Consider the following 13181-nt stretch of genomic DNA (forward strand, 5'->3'; position numbering starts at 1 on the left):
TATTCAGTACAAATTTAGATATCAGATTTTAAAATTCTTAAATAAAATTCATTGCATTATAATAACGAAAAGACAAAACTAATTTTCTCCATTTTTTTGCGTGGATTGTCCTTCTTTTGGGGTGGACTTTAATTTTGGCCCCTCAAATTGATGGTCTTTAATTTTTATCCTTCGCCTAATATCTTGAGATTCTGGGTTCGAATCCTAGCTCAGTTAAAAAAAAAAAAAAGATTTTGCAACGCAGAGGTTTGGCTTCGGAAGGCAGAATTTTGCCTTTAAAACTTTGCTTTGCGATTTTTTTTTAAATTTTTAACTGAGGAAAGTTCGAATCCGAAACTAAATAATTTTTTAGTAAAGGATAAAAATTAAAAACCACCCCCAGCTAAGGACAATCCTGCAAATTGCCCAATTTTTTTTTTTAGAAAAAATTACTTTCAATGAAGGGAAGGAATAGCTAGATTTGCCCATGAAATGGACCATAACCTATTGGTCCATGGCTTACAGCTATAGTTTGGCCAATTACTAAAGCATCAGTGAAATAAGAAATTGGCTTGACATTTACTTATGAACTTGTTTTTATCGTTATATAGCATAGCGGTCCATGAATAGCCAACAAGTGCCTACTGCCAACTGTTTATTAATGTATATTTTGGCTTGCTCCTTCATTTTAGAGTGTCATTTTTGTTTTGCCCTTCCCCTTTTATATTAATGGCTAAGAAAGATTCAATCTCTCGATGTGATTACAACTGATAATAATTGACATAACCAATAGAAGCAAACATCTTGGCAAGTTTTTAACCTGAGGAAAATTGAAATTTGAACTCTTAAGCTCAATCTAAATCCAAAGTTCGGAATTGGGTTGTCTTTTTTCAGGTTCCTACCAGGTGCTTGCAACCATTCTGGGCTTCAACCAATTAGATTCGCTTCGCGTAAACTCCATTACAGGAAAAACGCTCTTTATCAGAATTTTTTATTTTCGATGCTCTAACGTGATGGCAGTGCCTTGTTTTTGTAACTCCTAAAAATATTACTTTCAGTTTAGTACTCCCTTTATCACAAATTTATGTGGCACTATTGATTTTTCGAAATTTAAATTATATAAACTTTGATCAATATTTTAAATATATTTTTTCTACATATTGATATAAAAAGAATTGCAACTTATATTACTTCTCGTATAGTCTTTTGATCTTGAAATATTGAGTTGATTTAATTCAGCATAGCTTTAAAAATTAGTCAAATTAACTCTCGGAAAGTAAAAAATACCACATAAATTGAGATGGAGGGAGTAGTTATTAATGTATGTGTCATAGAGCTATTATAGGGCCAACACATAATTTGTCTCGTGATCCATCTTATGCTATATATCCTCAGTCCTCAGACATTAGTGGGGAGTAGATGACAATTGAGTTGACATATCACGTTTTACATATGACTGCTATTAATGTGAAAATATCCCCTTAGGTCACTAGTATTGAAAAATTATTAATCTGCTACTTGTTCATGATTTTGACTCGTGTGCCTGTTGATGCCTAGGTATAACAGCTTTGTCCTTTGTGTATATTGTCCTTGTGCGCTCCCCTATAGGTCTAAGAATGTCTTGTTTTTAAGTTTTATTTTAATCATTCAACTATCATTTCTCATATAACTAGACGGCCTATGCCGGTGCGCAATTTAATCATTCAACTATCATTTCTCATATAACTAGACGGCCTATGCCTGTGCTGCGTACGAGCTTAACACTTCGGATTATAGTGTATATATATATATATATATATATATATATATATATATATATATATATATATATATATATATACACACACACTATGTTCAAAATACGATTAATATAACATTGTAGTTAGTACTCTGTATCTAAAACTTTATTTTATTCATGTTTGCTACGAAAATTTATTAGTACTTTTTAAAAGAGAAGACTTGTTTAAAAGAAAACTATTTTTCTCTCTTTGAGATAAAATAATAGCAATATTTAAGCATCAGTTGATACTTTCAATTTTAATTCAATTAATTTAAAAGTGTAAAATACTTATTATTTTTTATCAAATTTTGATTTGGATAATTCTAATTCTAATTATTAAATTAATTTTACATGTTTAAAACGAAACAAAGTAGAAATTAATTTTCTATTTAAACGAAGAAATGCTATTTTTTAATTTTTGGTAAATATTCTCGGTTTAACTCATTTTACTTGTCATGTTGTCTTTTGCATGATTTTTTAAGGAAACATGAATTAGAATTATAATTTGACTAATTTACCTTATTCATTATTTGATCTTCATTTGATATTAATTCCTTTTCACATTTGTTAGAGTAAGAATAAAAATAAAAATAAAAATTAAATTGTATCTTATTTTTTAAATATATATATTTTCAATATATTTATTTTAGTAAACATAACAAATAAATGACATGGCGGAATAGCAAATATAGCAATTAAATATTTTGAAGAACAGTAATAATATGGGGTCCATGTTTTTTGCTGTGCAATAATTTCATTTGCTTTCACTAATGGGTTAATATGCATGTGGCAAGGAATCCACTATTATTAACTTGATAGGGATACTTTGGGAATTATATGAATATTGTTTGATTTTTTAATATATGGGGTGCACGTTTTTTTTTTTTTTTTTGATGTTGCCTTTTTTCTTTTTTTAACATGGGGTCCACTTTTTTTTTTCATGAGTTTGGAGAGGGTGGGGTCCACTTTTTTTTTCATGCGTTTGGAGAGGATGGGGTTCACCTTTTTTTTTTTTTTTTTTTTTTTTAAGAGTGACTGTCGATGAAGCATGGGTAAACCGATGCTTCTATATAGTAGAAAAATAGAAATATAATAAAGTATTTCTATCTACTTTTTAGAAGAGTTGGTAATATAAAGTATAAAACGTAATTCTTTTGCCCTTAAATAAAAAAGTGGGTGGGACCACAAAGGATTTTTTTACCCTTAAATAAAAAAGTAGGACCGAACACGGACGGTGATCTTGCCTCTATAAACCGGCTCTTCTATATAGTAGTAATAGTAAAGTAATACATATCATTTTTTTTTATCAAATTTTGATTTGGATAATTCTAATTCAAATTATTATATTAATTTTACATGTTTAAAATGAAACAAAGTAGAAATTTGACTTTCTATTTAAATGAAGAACTTCTATTTTTTATTTTTTAGTAAATATTTTTTGTTTAACTCATTTTACTTGTCATGTTATTTTTTACACGATTTTTTAAGGAAACGTCAATTAGAATTATAATTTCACTAATTTACCTTATTAATTATTTGATCTCCATTTAATATTATTTTTTCTTTTATGGCATTAATCTCTTTTCACATTTATTAGAGTAAGGAAAAAATGAAAAAGTAATTAAATTCTATCTTATTTTAATATATAAGTATTTTAAGTATGTTGTTGTACAATAATTTCATTTACTCTCACTAATGGGTTGATACACATATGGCAATGAGTCCATCATTATTGATTTAATTGTTTGATTTTCTAAGCATTTTTTTAACATTGTTTATTTTTTTAATATAGGATTCACTTTTTTTTTTTTTAATATTGCTTGATTTTATTAATATGAGGTCCACTTTTTTTTTCCGTGAGTTTGGATATGGTGGGTTCCACTTTTTTTTTTATTTATTTAATATTGTTTTGTGTTTAATATGAGGCCCACAATTTTTTTTAACATTGTTTGTTTTTTTAATATGAGATTCACTTTTTTTTTTTTTTTAATATTGCTTGATTTTGTTAATATGGAGTCCATTTTTTTCCCTTGAGTTTGGATGTGGTGGGTGCCACTTTTTTTTCTTCTTTTTTTTTTTTTTAATCCTGGTTGGTGTTTAATAAGGGACTCACAATTTTTTTTTTAACATTGTTTGTTTTTTTAATATGTGATTTCAGTTTTTTTTTTAATATTGCTTGTTTTTGTTAATATGGGGTCCACTTTTTTTTTCCCGTGAGTTTGAATGTGGTGGGTTCCACCTTTTTTCTTCCTTTTTTTTTTTAATACTGGTTGGTGTTTAATATGAAGCCCACAATTTTTTTTAATATTAGTTGTTGTTTAATATATATGGGGCCCACAATTTTTTTAAATTTTAGTTGTTGTTTCATATATATGGGGCCCACAATTTTTTTAATTTTATTTTAGTTGTTGTTTAATATATATGGGGCCCACAATTTTTTTATGGGGCCCCATTCTATTTTTTTTAAATACCGGTTGGTGTTTAATATGGGGCCCACAATTTTTTTTTAACATTGTTTGTTACATTGTTTGTTTTTTTAATATGAAATTCACTTTTTTTTTAATATAGCTTGATTTTGTTAATATGGGGTCCACCTTTTTTTCCCGTGAGTTTGAATGTGGTGGGTTCCACTTTTTTCTTCCTTTTTTTTAATACTGGTTGGTGTTTAAAATTGTGCCCACAATTTTTTTTATTTTAGTTGTTGTTTAATATATATGGGGCCCACAATTTTTTTTATGAGGCCCCACAACGGACGATGCAAAAGGATCCCAACCGGCTCTTCTATATAGTTAGAATATATAAGTATTTTAAGTATGTTGCTGTATAATAATTTCATTTGCTCCCACTAATGGATTGATACGCATGTGGCAATAAATCTATCATTATTGATTTAATGAGATACTTTGGAAATTACATAAATATTGTTTGATTTTTTAATATGAGCTGCACTTTTTTTTTTTTACATTATTTTTTTTTTAATATGGGATTCATTTTTTTAATGTTGCTTGATTTAGTTGGGGCCCACACTTTTTTTAATATTGGTTGATGTTTAGATGAGGCCAGCACCTTTTTTTTTTTTAATATTCGTTGATGTTTAGGTGGGGCCCACACATTTTTTTTTAATATTGTTTGTTACATTGTTTGTTTTTTTAATATGGATTCACTTTTTTTTTAATATTGCTTGATTTTGTTAATATGGGGTCCACTTTTTTTCCCGTGAGTTTGGATGTGGTGGGTTCCACTTTTTTCTTCCTTTTTTTTAATACTGGTTGGTGTTTAAAATGGGGCCCACATTTTTTTTTAATATTAGTTGTTGTTTAATATATATGGGGCCCGCAATTTTTTTATGGGGCCCCACAACGGATGACGCAAAAGGAGCCCAACCGGCTCTTCTATATAGTTAGAATATATATAAGTATTTTAAGTATGTTGTTGTACAATAATTTCATTTGCTCCCACTAATGGATTGATACGCATGTAGCAATGAATCCATCATTATTAATTTAATGAGATACTTTGAAAATTACATAAATATTGGTTGATTTTTTAATATGAGCTGCACTTTTTTTTTTAACATTTTTTTTTTTTTAATATGGAATTCATTTTTAATATTGCTTGATTTTGTTGAGGCCCACACTTTTTTTAATATTGGTTGATGTTTAGGTTGGGCCCACACCTTTTTTTTTAATATTGATTGATGTTTAGGTGAGGCCTGCACCTTTTTTTTTTTTTTGATTGACGACCAACATGGGTGCCAACCCATGCTTCTATATAGTAGTAAAGTAAAGTAAAATATGAATTGTCTACCATGAAATCGTGTCTCTCGTGCAAGGATCAAAGCAACGTCTATATATTGTAAACAAATGCATAATTTCAAAGCGTCATTTTCAATAATCGTAGCTGAGAACTATTAATAATCGTAGCTGAGAATTATTAAGTAACCAGAATAGTATAAATAGTGCAAGTTAACATACTTTAGCCATAGATTAATCATGCTTCGGGACTCTGAAATTTTAATATTTTATATAGAAACCTACTTATTTTTGTGCGATTAATAAGGTAGGGTCAATACATCAAGGATAAACAAAACTTCAGATTGCCGTTTCAGTGGTTGAAAAGTGCTCGAACTCCATTTTTGTTTGAAGACTTGGTGTCATTAGCTTTAAGTTCTTTATGTTTTAGGATTTAGATTTAAGCGTGCTATTTTTTAGTCAAAATTGCAGCATTCATACCAATCTCAAAATAATTAAATTGCATCATTCATAACAATATGAAAATACTTAAACTTGTTTATTAATAACAAACCCAAACTTGTTAAAATACAATCATCAAAGAAAGGAAAAAAACTTAAAAAACATTCATCAATTCATGCCCTTGAGTTGATCTTCCATCACCACTAGATCTGCCACCACCACAAAAGTTTCCTCCGCCACGAGAGGTATTTCCACTACGAGATGTAGTTTGAACACCATGACGTAAGGGACACTTGAGCTTCTCATGACCAACATAATTTCAAAATGAGCATTTTCGAGTGTATCTCCCTGGTGGAACATCCATTTCATTAGGAATACGGGAGTATGCTTTCTTTTTGAATTTACGGATAAATGCTTTATTTGCAACCATGGAAGGTGGATCCGGTGACCAATAACTATCACTACCAAGTGTGTAGAACCTTCCAACATATGTTTTTGCATAATTTTCAATTGTATATTCCTCAGCGATGTACGTGGAGACGTTCTTTCTCATTGTGATAAAACACTTAAAGGCATGAGAACATGACATGTGATATGATTGCCACTTGCCACATGTGCATGTTCTTGGAAGCTCAAAAATTGTGTGGACGTTACCTCCTTTACGTTGGTGCACACTTGTTGTGAGTTCAAATATGTGCTCTGCATAGTTGTACTCCATCTGGTCATGTTGTTGAGCCTTAAATTTATGATATTTGAACATTTTTGATGGTTTTGGCAACCATCTTAGACCGTCTGCTGCAAGTGCTTTGGCCTCTTTTGATCTATTGACGAACCGCTCCACAACTTGCTTAAAAGTCATTCTCACCATTGCGGTGACGAGTAGTCCCCGTGCAGATTTCAACAAGCCATTGAATGACCCAGAGCTATTTGTTGTCAGCATCCCCCATCGTTTAACTTTATCCTGGTATAATGTCCATTTGTCTTTATCAATTATATTCAACCAGTGAAAGGCTTCCTCATCCGCCCGCCTAATAATCTCCATCTGCAGGTGGAACTTCTTCTCCTGGTGCTCTGTTGCAGCCGCCGATATCCAATTGCAAAGTGCTGGGCTTCGATATGCCTTTTGGAAGTTTGCCTTCAAATGCCTTAAACAATAACGATGGTAGGCAGAGGGTGACTGCCATCGATGCAAATTAAACCTATTGTGCAATATGCCAATATTTTTGTCTGATATATCACATATACCCATGCGATCCTTAATAACGTGTTGCCTCAAGTAGTTCAAAAACAGACCCCACGTACTAATCCTCTCATTAGCTGCAATTGCAAAAGCTTGAGGGAATATAGCTCCATTTGCATTCATTCCAACTGCAATTAGCAGCTTTATGTCGTATACCCTGTACACATGTGTTCCATCTATTGATTGCTGGCCGACAATGAGCAAAACCATCAATGCATGGTTTGAATGCCCAAAACACAAACTCAAAAATATTACCGGGCACACCACGCTTCGATTTGAGCTTCCATTCAACAACAGTACCAGGATCGAAGTGTTGTAGAGCCGCTATGTATCTCGGCAACTTCTTGAAAGAGCCCTCCCAATTGCCGTAGACTATCTCATGTGTATGCCTATGCCCAAGATATGCCTTCCGCCTACTAACGGTTTTGCAATATACTTTCAGAACGGCTGTAATACAATCTTTAATAGGGTATCAGATAAGTTGAAATATCAACATATAGCAACAAGGAACATCGTATTAACATCAAAATTAAAATAAACTTAGGCCAAAGGTATACCTTGGGCTTTTTCCGATGTCGCCAACTAACACACGAGCAATCATAGTGGTACCTAGATTGCAATGATCATCTGGGAGGTCACCCATATCACAAGTGTGCTTTGTGTAGAACTTTGAAATAGTCCATATCTTTTCAGCAGACTCCTTACTACGGAGCATCCATTGGCAACCTTGATATTTTCGCTTGCGGACCAATCGCCAAAGTTTTCGAGTGGAATCATCAACTTTGAACTCCCTCATCCCCTGGCTGCAATAAATCTTAGCAGCCCTTTGCAATGATTTTTTCGAGTTGAAAATCATGCCTTTTTCAATATGTATCATCTGTTTTACAAGATCCACTGACTTTTTCCACAAACTTCACTGATTATTATCATCATCCCTAGCAAAGACAAAGGCATCTGGGCGATCTTGAAGATGATCAAGATAGGGGATCTCATCGGAATGCCACTGAACCTGGTTCAACTCTTGCTGTTGAAATTGGCTTTGCGGCTGAACCGGGATCGACTCTTACTGTTCAAATGGGTGCTGTGAATTCAATTCTTCCTGATGTGTCGGACTGTTCATCATGTCTTGCAAAAGTTCTACTTGATATTGAGGATTAGGTCCAACCTCAACCTCATCCTCACTTTTTTCATTTTCACTTTTCTCCGCATTAGGTATTACCTCACTATCACTATTGATGTTAAAAAAATAGATGTACCGATAGTAATTAACTGCACTGAAACTTGAGGAAGGACCATCGTTTTGAGTAGTTGGATAGGCTGAGGATGTTCCAACCTGATTCATCCATCCCGATTGAGAGGACTGTCCGATATGATCAGTATTAGGTGTATAACCCCTAAAAAATATAGTCAACTTCATTAGTAGCATTCAAGTAATAAACATATGCTACTACACATAATAATAATGAATATTTACCACTGCCCATCAAATTGCTGACTTAAACTTTCTAGAGGCATTTGACTCCTCAAAATGCCTTCATAAGTACTCATGTCAGGGTAATTGTGTTCATAAGTAGGTTTCGCTTAACGACTTCAGCCTGAATTCTAGACGGGGCTTCCCGACGAGGTCTATTTCGGGCTTCCCGAGGAGCTGTAGCCATGAATTCAAATCGATTAATGGGGACCTTCTCTACGTACATTTCAAGGCCGTTTAAAGTTATGCATTCCCTATAATCATAAGGCACCTTCAAATAATCCGTCAAAGAAACATCGTCTTGACTGTACCACAGAAATAACAAATATCGAGAAAACAAAACTCTTAATAAATCCTCTCCTTCCACCACTCCTTACATAAATTAGCAATTTCAGACAACAAAATAAAATTAAAACACACCAATAGAAGCCAATAGGTCAGATCCGTTAATTTCACTTGGATGATATATATGAAGTGCATCAGAATATGAGAAGAATGGATGCAATTCAAGGGATTATATAAATTAGTAGCTGAAAACTGGAAGAGGAAAACTTTAGTAACAGAAAGCTCACATTTATCGAATTCATTATGATATACTAAGTGTCTTTAATTTAGAGACTTGTAGAAATCATTTTTCAGTTTTTTGACATAGCACACGAATGGAAAAAAAATTAAGAAAAAGGCCAAGATAGAAGAAAACGCATAATTATGTTTCTTGGCAATTAATTATTAATGAGACTAATTTAGAAAAGAGTTAAACATGATACCTTTATTTTTTTGGCCAATCTGTTAGGGAAAAAGAAGAGAAAATGTCAAAAAATGAGAGAAGAGATAAACAGGATTCCTATACAATGCAAAAACCAAACAATGACTTACCGAAATGATGTAAGAGACGCGCAAAAAAAATGACGAACCTTTACTTTATGAACAATGACTTTGAGATTGAGTAATTTTTCTTTAATATATATTACTGATTAAGGAAAAAATCGAAGGAGAAAGTCTGACCTTTAGGTACCGTCTCTCCAGCAACCCTGCGACCATTTGGCGCAAAGCTGATGCATTAACACCTCTGTTATGATAGGCAAAAAAAACTACGACAAAATTGAAGATCATAATAACTTTAATGGACCCGAACTTCGTACTCTCTGGACAAAACAATGTCATATACATAGCAACAACAGCATACTCAGTGTCATATACATAGCACATGCACAAATTGCAATTGGATAAAAGATGAATTAAAACTGAATGAAACAGTCTTACCGTTTTTTCATGGCAAATATGGGTCAAAGGAATATCATAAAAAGAATTGAAAGGGCGAAATAAGGGAAGTTTCTCTCGTTGTTATTTTCGTCACTGTTAGAAGCCAAAATCAGAGGCACCAATCGAAAGGAAAAATTTGAAGGCAAAATCAGGGCATCGTCTCAATGGCGCTAAAGCCATATCAAACGAAGGAGGATAAAGATCATTGTAGCCCCTGCGATGGAAAGATCACCATAGAGATCAGGAAGAGCAGGAGAAAAGTATTGGGTTAGGGGGTAATTATTTTTAAAGCATATATATGCCATCTTTGTACCCGATATACATATTGCATACATACATTATTTTCTCATGAAATATATACATGTTAAATTTTTCTATATATACTATATACATCATATCATATATATAAAAAAGCCACGTTCCTTCCAAAAAAAAAAAAGGGGAAAGGTTACACCTTGTAGCGTAAATGATATTGGATATCTTCCAATTATTTTTAAATCAAAATCACTCCAAATAACTTGTAGTCTATTATACAAGGCTTTGATACAAGCCAAGCTACCTCAAGGACATTTAGAGAATCGTCCCGGGGATTCCAAGTGTGGATGATAGCGTGGGAGGAGGGATTAAGATGGATGTCATAAAAGTGGACGTGCTAAGACACATTTTGTTGCCATCCCGAGGGACCCATGCATTGATGATTGTATGGGAGAACAAAAGGGCGAAAGAAGGGGAAGATGGCGCAACATGCATCCAGCATAGTGCGCACTGCGTCCAGCAAAATGCGCCACATGTTGAACATGCGAACCAACAGCTCCAACGCAAAGTGTGTCAGTAAATCTGGGGATTTTAAGGAGCACAAGATGCGGCGGAACAGTAGGGCCGTATGTTGAACATGCGTCTCGCATATGGAGCCACAAAACATGACATCCAGATCTTTTTAGTCATTTTTGCAAACTTGAGAGCCACTTTTGGGCCTCTTGTGTAATAATTTAGTCTAAGACTATAAATAGCGTAAGTTAGTTCATTTCAAACGGATTTGGATGAATTGATGAATATTTGAGTGTTTTAGGGTTATCTCTAGAGAGAGAAACTTGTGAGAGAGGCCTTTGGTAGGCTCTTGTTGATTATTGATTGTGAGAGGATTGGTTGCTTGGGAATTTAATTTGCTTGAGGTCATCCTAAGAGGTTGGTGCTATCTAGAGTGTAATTAGGAGGTCTTGGTTATTGAAGAACCTTGGTTGCCTAATTGTGCCTATTTTTGTGTCAATCTATCTATCTTTTCTTTTCCTTTTGTTTATCTTCTTAATTTCTCGTTTCCGCGTATCCGTTATTGTATCAGGCTTGGAGTAGTTTTGAGAATTTTAAGTTAAGTGAAAACTTAACGTGGTATTTTGGGGGAGAATCATAACGCAAATTATTTTCCTCGAATATAATTTCTCCGTTCCAGAATAAAGCAACCCTAATTTGTGGAACATCTTCCATTTTTTGACTAATATAGGATTACAAAACGTAAAAGTTGGATGAAACTTAGAAATTGTGTTTTTTCTTTCATACAAAATCTGTATTAATAAGGTTTGAATGCGTTTGAATATTCAATCAATGCATGTATGCAATTAGTGTGTCTTGCAGTGTTACGTCAAGTCAAATCAAGTACGGAGTGTTGCATAATGCATGAATTAACTGCGTTCTGTCAGTTTATGTCATAATAACGCAGTATTTACTGCGTTATATCAGAATAACGCAATAATTTATTGCGTTATGTATGTATAACGCAGTAAATTACTGCGTTATTCATACATAACGCGGTAAATTACTGCGCTACATCACTGTGCTGTGTTGTCACCCTCAGTTGTCATACAGAAAAATGTCATAATTCGAATCCTAAATTTGCGTTTCATGCTTAGCAAGTGTTATATAATGTAATTTGACGAATAACTACCAACCACACAAAATTGAGTTACTATGTCATTTTTTTTTAACCAATTTGGAGATATTAGTCGTATTATATCATTCTCTTCAGGAGACATATTCGACGCAATGTGTAGGACATGGGAATAGGGTGAAGATTTTGAATATTCAAACAACCCGAATGAGAGATACAACCAACGTTACAACAATATGAGAACAAACGAGTGGAATTGGCGTGTTAGGGAGGCTACAGCACTGGAACAAAACTTGAGATCACTAGGGCTTAAATGTCTAAAAAGACGTGCGATGTCAATGCCTCGTGGCAGTCCACAAGAGTTGAATTTTACTCTTAACCGTTTTCGCGAAGAGAACAATCGGATGAAAATACGTTGCTTTAGGGTAGAATATGGTCAACAAAGTTATGTCAGATTCAGATCCAAGTAGGATTCGTACTACGAGATGTCTGATGAAGATGATTCCCCATGATATTATTAATAGTTGTACTGTGTTAAATAAAGTTGGTGGGGTCATAGTCATGATCCCACATCCTATTGAGTTTGATACCTATATAAAGAGCCTTTTGCTACTTATTATCTACTTAAAATTCAATACCTTTTGCTACTTAGTATCTACATAAAATTCAATGTCAAACAGTAGAAATATAGATTGGTCGGTATTGTTTTCACAGGATTCGAATAGCAGTGGTGATGACAACTCAAATCAAAGCAACTTTTCTGGTGATTCCTCAACCGATAATAGTGAATTCGTGCTAGATTATTTCAAGCCCCACATTTTAATAGAGCATAATGACGATTTTCCTGAGCTGAAATATACAGATCCACGTGAATATTATTGTGGTTTACATCGCGAATGGGCATATTGGTACGCCGAATCACAACGTCTTGTTCATGACTTGGAAAATCTCAACGCTCAAATCCCAACAAGGTACTTAATAACCATGCCTCGAGTAGGTCCAGAAACTTGCGAGGCTACTATACAAAGGATTAGAAAAGAAAACAACAGAATGCTAGCAAGACGTTATAGAGTTTACATGCTAAAGTTGGCTGAAGAACAAGCATCATCAACCGGTAGGGAATTAACATCTACAGAAAAAAGATATGTCTTAAGAAACCCAAAATATTGTTCTGAGGATGATATTGAGGACTTCTATTCTGATGATAATTAAGAATATTGTGATTTTAGTTTTATGTTTAATTTATGATGATGTTGTTAATTAGAAGAATATTAGTATGTTTAGTTTTGCATCAACTGAAGGGCATGAATTGATGAATGTATTTTAAGTTTTTTCTTTCTTTGATGATTGTATTTTTACTACTTTCAGTTTAT

This window comes from Lycium barbarum, chromosome 1 (assembly GCF_019175385.1).
Source record: "Lycium barbarum isolate Lr01 chromosome 1, ASM1917538v2, whole genome shotgun sequence".
Classification (NCBI taxonomy): domain Eukaryota; kingdom Viridiplantae; phylum Streptophyta; class Magnoliopsida; order Solanales; family Solanaceae; genus Lycium; species Lycium barbarum.